Source organism: Rhyacophila brunnea, unplaced genomic scaffold (assembly GCF_057557595.1).
Source record: "Rhyacophila brunnea isolate RB1 unplaced genomic scaffold, BYU_Rbru_1.0 scaffold_37, whole genome shotgun sequence".
Taxonomy (NCBI): Eukaryota; Metazoa; Arthropoda; class Insecta; order Trichoptera; family Rhyacophilidae; genus Rhyacophila; species Rhyacophila brunnea.
This window is the reverse complement of record NW_028233037.1, coordinates 1,067,201-1,079,360: the sequence shown is the minus strand read 5'-3', so window position 1 is coordinate 1,079,360 and position 12,160 is coordinate 1,067,201. Positions and strand designations below refer to the sequence as shown.

Sequence of the window (12,160 nt, the reverse complement as noted above, 5' to 3'; positions counted from 1 at the left end):
TAAAAGATAAATATTCCATTAAAAATGATCTAAATTTTTAATTTATATAATTATCTTAATATGATCAAAAAATCATAAACTAGAAAATATAATAATTATTTTATTAGATAATTAACTTTTAATGTTTCTTTCGATAGAGAAACCACCCCGTACTACAAGCAGGGACAAATCGACTCTATATCCTTTAGTTTTACAATAAATATAATAGTATTCAGCTATTCATGATTTTTCGGTGTTTAATCTTAATAAAATAAGACAATCAGGCAAAATATTTATTTTGAAAGTTAATTTTAAAAGATCTTCTTTATTGACACATAGAAGACCAAGTTTTATGAAAAATTATACTATCTTAGATATTATCTATAATGAGCAAGTTTTTATAAACTGTAACAAATATTTCATATTTATCATATTTTAAAAATATAACGAGCATACAAACTAAGTTTTATTTTATTTCTTTTTGAAACACATATATTAGCAAATGAATTTTCATACTTTCTAAATTTTGTTATATAGTTCATTTAGAACTCGAAGTCACGAACTAAATTGAGGCATATATACAAACCTTGTGATATAGAAAAACACTTGAATGTACATGGTCTCGAAAAGGGGAGAGGCATTGAAATTGACTTCAGAAATGTGAAGATAGCCAAAAGTATAAATACACTTTGTGCGAGGGAAATCAAGCAAGATGTGCTAGAGAATAAAATTAAAATTATAACGAAAATATAGGGCTATAAATAAATTCTATTTAATTCATTGAGCAGGATAAAATACAGTATTATAATATATCTAGAAATAAATTTATCATAAATTCATTCAATCATTATCGCATTTCCTTATGGACTTATTGAACAAATGTTTAAGGTGAAAGATAGACCAGAAAAAAAACACGTATAATTTTTTTATTATGCTAGTATTTTAATGATAAAAATATATTTGGAGTTTCAAGTTTTGATAGCTCGAAATTTTACATTGTTTTATCCAGATGTTTAATTTACAAGTCACGCGTATTGCTGCTACCTACAGGCATTTTTTTATGCGGCTGCAGAAGGCAATACATTTAAACAAGAATTTTTTTATAAAATATTCTTTTAGGTGTAATATAAGATTCCATACTTTATTTATATTCTTCATAAAGGTCTTTTTTTAATTTTTTTGTAGTATATTTTCGTGTTTTACCGATAGATATAAATTATTCATATTAGATATTTTGATTTAAATACAAATTATTGCAATCAATTTTTTAAATCAGAGTTTTAAATGATCTACGTAAATATATAAATTAACAGTGACATATTTTGTATGTTGAATTATAAAGCTTTACCAAAAGTTAAATTAAAATAGCAACTAAATTAATAGAGGGTACATATCAAAATAAAATACGATTTATTACACGCAAAAAAAGACGCCCCCTATGGGACTTGAACCCACGACCTATCGGTTAAAAGCCGATCGCTCTACCGATTGAGCTAAGGAGGCTTCGAAAACTATAAAATACTAGTATATATATTATAATTTTGCAGATAATTTAATAATATATATAGAAAAGATGGACAGGCAAGTGGTTTACTTCTATAAAAATAATTTTAAGATAATTTTGAGAGTTTTATTATTTGTAAATAATTATTTCTTCATTATGTTTTCTAGACCAATTAAATTTTAAGATTGTGGGAATGAAAAAAACAATGAAATGGTAAATAAATAAGAATATGAAGATGTAAGCGAAAATATCATATATATGTAAGCTAAATATAAAATACATAATCAATCTAGAAGAATTTAATTGAAAATTTGAGTTATAAACTTTTTGCTATAAAAATTGATATTAAGTCGACGCGATTTAGCATACAGATTTGTGATGTTGTATTGATTGCTAAAATATTCGATCTGTAACAAATCTAGAAATAAAAGTTGGTCAAAGAGATACGCAAAATTCAAGCCATATGTTTGTTTTTTTTTTGAATTTTCTAATTAAATAAAAACATTTATTGAGAAAAATTGTTAGTTTAATAAATATTAGAGCTTAATTTTTATTTTTAATGATTAATAATTTAATTGCTTTAATTATGTGCTAATTTTGTTATTGTAATTTCTGGTTTCTTCTTCAAGCGCAACATGATTGATTTCCCGTGGGCAAAAAATATTTAAACTCTTCTTGATACTTCTCTGGGGTAAGACACATTATTTCAAGGTTTTTCCTATATTTTTAGTTTTTATATGTGCCTCAGCTTGATTTTCGATTTCGAGTTTTTCAGGTAATTGATAATTTGTAAATGTAGCTTGTTTCAATTTACAATAAAACAACCCAAAATGCCAAAAAACAAGTAGTATGCAGAATAAAAATATTAAAAGCAATAAACGGCTGAAAATTTACTTAGCTTATATAACATATTTTGCGGGCGGTGGTAATTCTTTTCATAGTCTGGTATATAATGATATTTTTGTTGAATATAATTTATAAAAAAAATATCTAAATTTCTACTGATCCGCCAAAAACTAGGTTTCTTGTGTGTCTATTCTACTTATATATTCATTATGCATATATTTAAAAAAACAGATCAATAAATCTGAGATATAATTGTAGCATTAAAGTCGCGTTAAAAATATAAATTTGCATTTATGTGATTTTTATTACAGTATATTATGGGTTATTTTATATATTAAATCCCCACTTTTGGGTTTACATATATTCTCGAACTTTCAACTTGATTTTAGAGCTTTAATAATGCTAGATTTTCATAATTAAAGCAAATTTCATTCAATTTTAATTTTTGTTTAGTTTATCGTAAGAAAGGTGGGCATCTTTCATAAAGATTAAATTGACGATTTTTTCAAAAAAAAACAATGTATTATAAATTTTTTTATTAATTAAAAGCCTTTATGTTTTCTGGTTCTGACAGAAGCGACCATAAATAAATACCAGCAAGGCTTTTCTAAATATCGTACTCAGTTTCGACACACCTATAATGCTTTGCCGCTTCGATATTAACAAATAAAAATATTACTCATTTGTTGTTAAATTTTTTAAGTAGATAATCATATATACCGGTATTTTTACAAATTTTAAAACGGTAAATAGTTATTAATATCAATATTTTTGTATTCGAAACGAATTTGCTTCATTTTTTATTTATTTACCCATATATTATTTCTTTTTAGGAAATTTGCTGATGACATTCAAAAAACTTTGCTTATCTGATGATCTCCCACGTTAAATTCAAAAAGTTTCTTACTAGTTTGATCTCTGTGGATTAGACTAGTCTTACCAGACGGTAGTCGATATATAAGAGGGATCTGATTCTATCTACTTTCCGTTAGTGGTAAATTATTCTACCCACACTCTATACCTGCACATATTCTTGCTGAATAGAGCAGGCTTCATTCAATGTTAAGAGCAAGTTTTCAGCATCTTACACAGAAACCACCAAATTTATTCTGACTTGTCAGTCTTGTTATGTTTTGACTTTCCAGTTTCGATGGACCGCACCATGCGGGTATTTTCGTTTTGAGTAAATTTATAATAATCCGAGGGTGTTTTGCGGTGGGAGCTCAGGCCAACTAATTAAAGCTCTTCTAAAACGCCTGCGCTATCACACCTGCGGCATTTTATATTGTTATAAATTTTTCTTTTTTTAAACAAGATACGTTTTTGAGTGCTCGCAGTTTATATATTTATTTTGATAAAAAATAATCAGATCAAATGAGTGCGTGTTTACTTATATAATTCATCATTAATGGATTTTTTTTTAATTTTAATTTAAAAAAGAAAAAACACAGCTATTAATTATACTTCTAAATGTATATTGCGAATAATTTACATTTTATAAATCTAAATTTTTATCCATTTTGATTTTGTTTTTTGTTAATTTTGCACATTTTTTATATTGTATAGAATTTTATAAAAGAATATATTATTCATAAACACATTAGTCAACTAAAATATAATATTGGTCATAAATGATGTTCTTCGGAAAAAAATAAATGTGCCCTCAAAAAAATAACTATAAGATTTATAGGATTTTTCATTTATTAAAGCAGCGATAAAAATCACAGATTCAAATTTTACATGATTTTCCTAACCACTTAAAAAATAATATGATTGAAAAAATTTGAACCACATAATAAACTATAAAGCAAAAAAAAATCGCTGGAATTACAATGAAATTACATTATATAAAAGAAATCACTGAAATTCTGTAATTTTTGGTTAAAAGCAAACATCCAGTCGCATCAAAACATATTTTGAATTTTTCTGATTTATTCCGTTTTGTTTAAATTACGCCAGTCTTAATTATTATAAAAGTTTACGAAAAACGCTTGGAATTTCCTTCTAAAATCCGCACTAAAAACCTTAATACCTTTTAGCAATAAATTATTATATTTTTTAAGTATTTGATCAGAGAAAAAAAGTGTTCTTCGTTTATAATTAACAGATTTTTTCGTAAAGTAACAAATTTGAGATTTTTTTCTGTTTCTTGAATGTATATCTGGATAAATTATAATATGTATGAATATTTAATACTCGGATTTAAGGTTTATAACACACTATTATTTATCTATTTATCTTTGAAATAATTTTTTTGTGTATAAAGGAATTTATAAGCGTTAAAAACGTTGTATAATTGCCTTCTTTTACCGGATTAAAATTTTTAATAATATTTACTTCTGGTTAAATAATTTTGGAAAAAGACGAATCTTAATTGCAATCTTTCATTTTGTGAAAGCTTTTACCGCATTTAAAGTGAATAAATTTGTGTCATTCAGAAAGTTAAATAATTTACAGTGTATTTAAAAACCTTATAAACAAATAAATACATCATATTTTTTTTAAAGACCAGCGAAAAAGTTTACAAAAATAAGATATTATATTTAATAAATTACTAGAATTATAAAATTAGCCGGAATCACGGTCAAATCAAAAAAATTATGAAAGTTTATTTTGATATGCATTTAATGTTATTATAATAATTATATTCTTGATTAATTGCTTATTTGGCCTTTTATCTTGTCAATGTAAAAAAAATATCATTTAACTATTTTTCTGGCAAAAAATTATAGATTGATATAGTTGATTAGACAAATAAAAAATGTGTACAGATAAAGTTAAAAATTATTTTCTTTCTTTAAAATAGACGGGTATGGGGATTCCACCTTTAAATTTTATAATTTAACATATAAATATATATATAAGTTAGGTATAATAAAAGTTTAAAAGGAAAGCGATATTTTTCTTAATTTCTGATATTTATAACAAGAAAGAATATTATTGATATTTATTTTTTGAATTGTGCCATTTTTGATGTAGAACATATTTATAAAATTTTAGAATAATTTGTTTATATGAAGTATTCTATTATAATATGAAATCTAATGCATTTTCTGAGAAAATTTCATGTTTTTTCGTGAATTGAAAGGTTTCGAAAATATAAATTAATCAAATTTTGTGTGTCTTTTTTACTATGTATAGAATTAACGATTGTAATTCTCTAAAAAAAACAAACAACGTGTATCACAAGTGCTTCCGTTATGTTAAAAAAAGAATCTAATAAGATGATCAAAAAACAAATTAAAGATAATAAAGCCTTTTAATCATATGATTTATCTCAGTTTTGATAAATAAAATGATTACCGGATTAAATTGTAATTTTTTTTGTATAAAAAAATGGGAATAACAAAAAAACTACATTAAAAAAAATTAACCAGAATATGTTAAAACATAAGAAAGTATATTTTTAATCAAAATTTTATATCCAGTTTGTAATCTGTAAAACGCACTATACACAGAATTATCATGAAAATAATTTCTACGAATAATTTATGCTGTATGAATTTCATGAATCACTCATTCTATGTTTCTAGCAGATTTCTAGTGTTGTTTGAGAAATGGTGAGATTTTATAGAATTGTTTACCGACATCTATCTAAAGTTTTTGGACGATAAAGAAATTTTTGGATGTGCACAAACAATTAAATTGAAAAAAATTTATATATGCGCCTTAGATGACGAATTAATATAGGATTATAAAGATGATCGATTTTACTAGTTTAACTCAAATCAGGACTGTTACAGAATCGAAGACTTTATATAAAAAAATACAAATAGTGAAAAAAAATGTATATATTTAAAATTCCACTCCAATGATATTTCAAATAAAAATAAATGCATCCACAAACGATTCAAACATATTTCTTTATTTAATTAACAAGGTTTCTGGAATTTCAAGCGCGATGAAGGAAGTATTTGTGCTGTAGTTAAAATAAATTGAAATATATATGAAAAGTTTTTTATATTCAATATTCATGATTTTAAGCATTGTGCCATCCAATAGAATTTATAGTTGATAGCAAAATTTATGAAATCTTGATGCTGATTATCAAATAAATAATTTTTTAATAAAATAATATATAAATTTTTAATATATAATTGTTATTAAAGCTTACAAGTATAACAGAAATTATGCAATATACTTGTTGGTTAAAGAATAAACTTTGATTATAAACAATTGCATATATATTTATGTTGTTTTGGTTTAATTATCATATTTTATAAACACCAACACAGTAATTTATAGCGGATAAAATCCCAATTAGACATATTATTAAAGTAATGTTGTTTTTAGTATATTTGTTTATTATGTTTAAGTTATTCTGCTGAACATCTTTCATATCTAAACTACACAAAAGTAACTATGGTTGAGTGGTGTAAATACTCGACCTATAATCATAATTTTAAATGATTTTCGTTCAAATTATGAACATGCAAGGGCATTGTATAATTACCACACTGATAATATATATCGCCTAGCTGCATAAGATACAGCAAACACTGGTAGTCTGACCCAATTAAAAGTAAGCGTTCAATTGTAAATATACGCTTGATTGTGACACCAAAACAACTTGACTCGTTAGTGTACGCAAGCCCAAGCAATGAAAGCGGTTATTTGTATGATGGAGATACTTCCCATGTCGGGGATTAGTTCTTCGTGGTCAAAAAAACCGTTTATGTATCAATCCGGTAATTTTGTTTCTTTATTTGAATTTATTGTGATTTAAACTCCTTTTCTCGCGTTCTGTTGCAAATCCATTAACTAATTTTATTCTTTCATGTAATAGTTTTTATTACTAACCAACAAATAATATAAATCATTTGTTGGTTAGTTTATCGCATTGCATTTTGCACCTTTACAACTAAGAAAGCCTTTGTGCCTTCTTAATCGAACCATATTAATACTTCTTTAAATATCGTTACTTTTAACCAACCTCTATACATCTTGTACTTTTAAGACACATCGATTCAATTGTCTTCCTTAATACTATTTATACATCATCATATCACATTCTACTTCATTAACTTCATGACTTATAAATTCAATGGCCTTCCCCCATACTAATACTTTTTTAAACATGGTTACCTCATTTTCCACCTCTATATATCTTGTATCTTTAGAACTTACAAATGCAAGCATCTTGCTTTATCCTATTTACATCATTAAATCATATCTCTCAGTACATATTCAGTTTCAAGACATATAAATTATAGAGCTTTCCTGCTAGTTTAGTATTTCTCCATTAATCATTGCCTTATATCCAACCACTATATCTCTTGCACATTCAAGAATAATTGATTCAATTTTCTTCTTAATCCTATTATACGTTTTTAAATTATATGATTCAAGACTTATAAATTCAAGTTTCTTCTCAATAATATTTAACCTGTTTACAGCCTTTCTACATATGTCTTATTTTTAAAGCTTGATTGGTACAAGTGTAACCATAATCCATATTAATATATATCAAATACCATTTCCATATAAAACCCTCTATGTATCACTTTTTTTTAATTTTAATAATTTAAGTGTTATACTAACCCTTTGTTTGTGCGTACAATAACGCTTTCATCAGAATTACTAAGCCCATTAATATACGAATAATGGTATTTTGTGATCACACATTTCATTTTATGGCTTAAGTAAACGGAAATAATATTAGTTTTTACATATCTATATATCGATTTTACCTTTTGTTACGAATTTTATTAATTAAAAATATTGTATTTATTTCTTGAAATTTATAAAAAATTAAATTTTATTCAGAGGTTTTTTTTTTGACGAACCATTTGAATTCGTCAATACAATTTTCACCTTTTTCATAAATTTTCATATTTTCAGTAACCCATTTTGGTAACAAACCCATTGCCTTTTTTTCAGCGTATCTGCAGTCTACGAGAAAAACACCACCCCAATCATCTTTGTGGCGCATTACTCTTCCTAGAGCTTGGTTTACGGCTCTAAATGCTTGTATTTCGTACCATTGGCTTCCTGTCATTCTTTGTGTTATTGTATTTTGTGAGGTTTTACTTTGAGATAGATCTAAACTATTTTTAATTTCTAAATTTGTAGATAGGTTTCCATTACTTTCTGAATTTATAGATAGATTCCCTTTAATTATGCTATTATTTAAAATGTTAGATGGTTGACTTAAATTACTAATGTTGCTAACACTTTCAGTAGATCTATTAGGATCTGTAATACATGAAATATTACTTCTGTTTTGCAATTTATCATTACTGTTCGCAATATTAGGCTTGTTGCTGGTTTCTCTGATAAAAATATTGCGGTAATTATCATTAAATTGTCTTTTACAGACTACTTCCATGTCTTTAAAGCTAGGATATGGGATTCCGATAGCGATAACCGCCCTTGCATATTCATCTTTGAAGTCCATACCTTCAGCGGCTCTTCCTCTATAGACGCAAATAAGAACTGGGCTGTTTTTCTTCTCTATGCTAGCTTTATATTGTTTCAAAATTGTATCGAAAAGCGAGTTATTTCTTGGTTCTTTAAAAACAGCACTATTTTCATTCATTCTTGTCACCAACTTTTCCAAAAAGGAGTAGCTTGGTACGAAAACGAGTGTTCCACCACTATGACCGACCCTTTTTCTTACTGATTCTATAAAACTTGTGAGTTGATTGATATATTCAAACGATTCAAAATTATTGAACGTTCCCATAAATTCCTTATTCAAATTACCTTTTTTAACAATTCCAATAAACACATTAGATTCTGTGATTATATGGGGAGCTTCGATTCTATGCTTAAAATAAAAACCGAGTTCCGTGCTAAACCCTTTAAAAGGGGTAAGTGTTCCAGATAAAAGAATTATTGATCTACAAGATCGAGCTAATGGTGCAAAAATGACTGATGGATCGAGGAGAAAAAAGTCTATACTATATTGATCGTGTGAAGTTTTCTTTATAAGGAAAGAGTATGCTTCTGGATTTCCAAAAAATATTATTTCGAGGATCATTGATAAACTTTCTAAGGTTTGGAGGGTAGTTTGCGAAATAATGTCGTCTTTTCCTAAGATTTTTAGGCTTGTTTTTAGTTTTAGTATTATTTCTTGGCGAATATTTATCGAGGCTAGAAATTCTATTATTCCCTTTCCCTTCTTTAGTATGTCTACAAATTTTGTAGGCTTGGATAGGGTTACCTCAGATCCCCTTTTTGGTGCATTTATTGGTAAAGGGTCGTTCGTAATTTGTAATGTAGTGGGTTTTATCTTTCGAGAATTATGTGAGGCGGGATTAATATTATACCCTTTATTTTCTTTATTATAGTAAGCTGTATTTTGTTTACCATTCATTAAATTATTACTATTGTTAGTGTAAGAATTTAGTTTATTGTTATTATAAAAATTATCTTTTGAATTGGGGTGATTCTCTTTGTTATTATCGACATTTTCATTGTTATTAGGGGAGTATTCATCAGTCTTTATTCTTTTAGTGACATTAAATCCAGAATTACCCTCCACATAATCTTTTAATATTCTCATAAAACTGTTAACAAAAATAATTTCTCTTCTAAAATCATCAGGAATGAGATCCCTTTGCACTTTAAACATTTCACTAATTATAATATCAATAGTAACAGAAGAAAGCGAAAGACTTCCCGCACTCCTACAAAAATCTTCAATGTTATGCGCCTCATCAACAACAACAATACAATTCTTAAGATCAATATCCATGGATCTTCTAATAGCCGGATCAACAAGATAGTTATATGGTGCAAATATAACTTCACATGTTTCTTTTAATATTCTTGTAGCATAAAACGGACACCCTTTGCATTTCCTTCCTTTTTTTGTAAGTTCTTCTACATCTAGAATTGTATTCTTGATTCGTTCTGCAAATGCATCGCGTTTATTAAAATATTCACAGCTCTTTTTTTTTAATAGATCAGTACAGGCCGTGTTCTTATCACTTACATTTTTTAATGCTGGGTTTATGCAAAGGTGGGCTCTAGAAGCAAGAATTGTAATTCTGGGTCTGTATACTGTTTTTTTTAATGATGAGACTATTTGTTCTATCTGTTTATGTGTACGGGAACATATATATACCTTTGGAATGTTTCCATCCGAGTCTCTATAACATAAAGGATTTTCGAGATAGGCTAAGACACCGCATAGAATCGATAGTGTCTTTCCTGTTCCGGTCGGCGACTCTATCAAAGCGGATGATCCTTCATTCAAACACGTTATTATCTTCCCAATAGTTATTATTTGGGCGGGATACGGTTTATATGGTATCTCTATCGTTATTGACTGGATCTTAAGTTTTACCATCTTTTATAGTAATGGGGTCTCAGTTAACTTACAGCTTCATAAAAATATTATTATTCAAATATTCTTTTACATCAATCCCATGATTTTTATTACTAGAAAATATTGGGTGCATTAATTCACGCTTTTCTTGAAAATCAGATATGCAGTGGTTGTTTCACACATGAATTATTGTTTTTATCTTCAAAATTTTTTATGTAAATGATTAAATTCACCTTCAACATTTTTTATATTAATGATTAAATTTATTAAATGTATGTATTAATATTTTTTATATTAATGATTAAATGTAATGTTCAATATTTTTTATATTAATAATTAAATTTATCTTCAACATTTTTTATGTTGTTTATTAAATTTATCTTCAAAATTTTTTATATTAATGATTAAAAGTATTGTTCAATATTTTTTATATTAATAATTAAATTTTTCTTCAACACTTTTTATATTAATGAATAAATTCACCTATAAAATTTTTTATATTAATCATTAAATGTATCGTTCAATATTTTTTATATTACTAATTAAATTATTCTCAGCATTTTTTATATTATTATTTGAATGATTCGTTCAAAATTAAAAAAAAAAAAGAAATTACCAACTTTATCTTCGTCCAATATTTTATGTAATTTGATTATTAGATGTATCATTCAGCATATTTTAAAAATAATTTTTTTCGTTTAATATTTTATATAATTTAATTATTAAATATATAGATTAACATTATTTTTTGGGTTAATTACCAACTTCATTGTTCAAAAAAATAGGGAACTCATACGGTATATTATTGTAATATAAAAAAATATCAAAGTCATATTACTTAGTTTTTAAACTTATGCAAGAAACGATGGTCTTAAATTTACTTTGGTCAAAGAAATAATTGGATTTTCTTCATAAAAAAATCTAAAAATAAAAGCAAATACTATTTTTTCTAGCTTCATAAACATTTTGCAAGTATTGATATTATTATGAATAAGTTTTTTAGATGTGCTTGGATTTATAGAAAGCACCCCATATAAACATATGAGTTAGTGCAAGTTATATTTTTTTAAAATAAATTGGTTTTTTAGAAAGCAACCATTCTTCGGGGATATATTAAAATACTCACAATGCAATGAATCTTATAAAACAGTTGATCACTTGGCAAGTAGATGTAAGAGAATCTTAAGTCATGATTACACAAGAAAACACAATTAAATAGTAAGATCTCTTCATTTTATATTATCAATAAAATAAAATTAAAAAAAAACAAAGAAAATCCGTAGACATTCAGTGCAAGAAATTACGGAAAATAAATTTGCTGAAATAAAAGTTGATACTAGGCTAAAAACAAATGTCATAATTAAAAAAATGATTGCCCAGGTATATTTATTTATGACAAGAAAAATGATTGTATAACACTGATAGAAGTAGTTGTCACTAGCATCGATAACATAACCTTAGTAGAAAACGAGAAAACAAAGAAATATGATTTCTTAAAAATTTACTGTCTTAGATCCATAAATGTAAAGCGAAAACAATTACATATGTAATAACCT

General features: G+C 26.0%; 1 non-coding gene across 1 annotated transcript; it reads right to left on the bottom strand.

Annotated features, from left to right (window-relative positions):
• Positions 1–1,409: 1,409 nt before the first annotated feature.
• On the bottom strand, positions 1,410–1,482 carry TRNAK-UUU (transfer RNA lysine (anticodon UUU)). The gene has a single exon. It is a non-coding gene; the product is annotated as a tRNA-Lys (tRNA).
• Between the last annotated feature and the right edge of the window lie 10,678 nt (positions 1,483–12,160).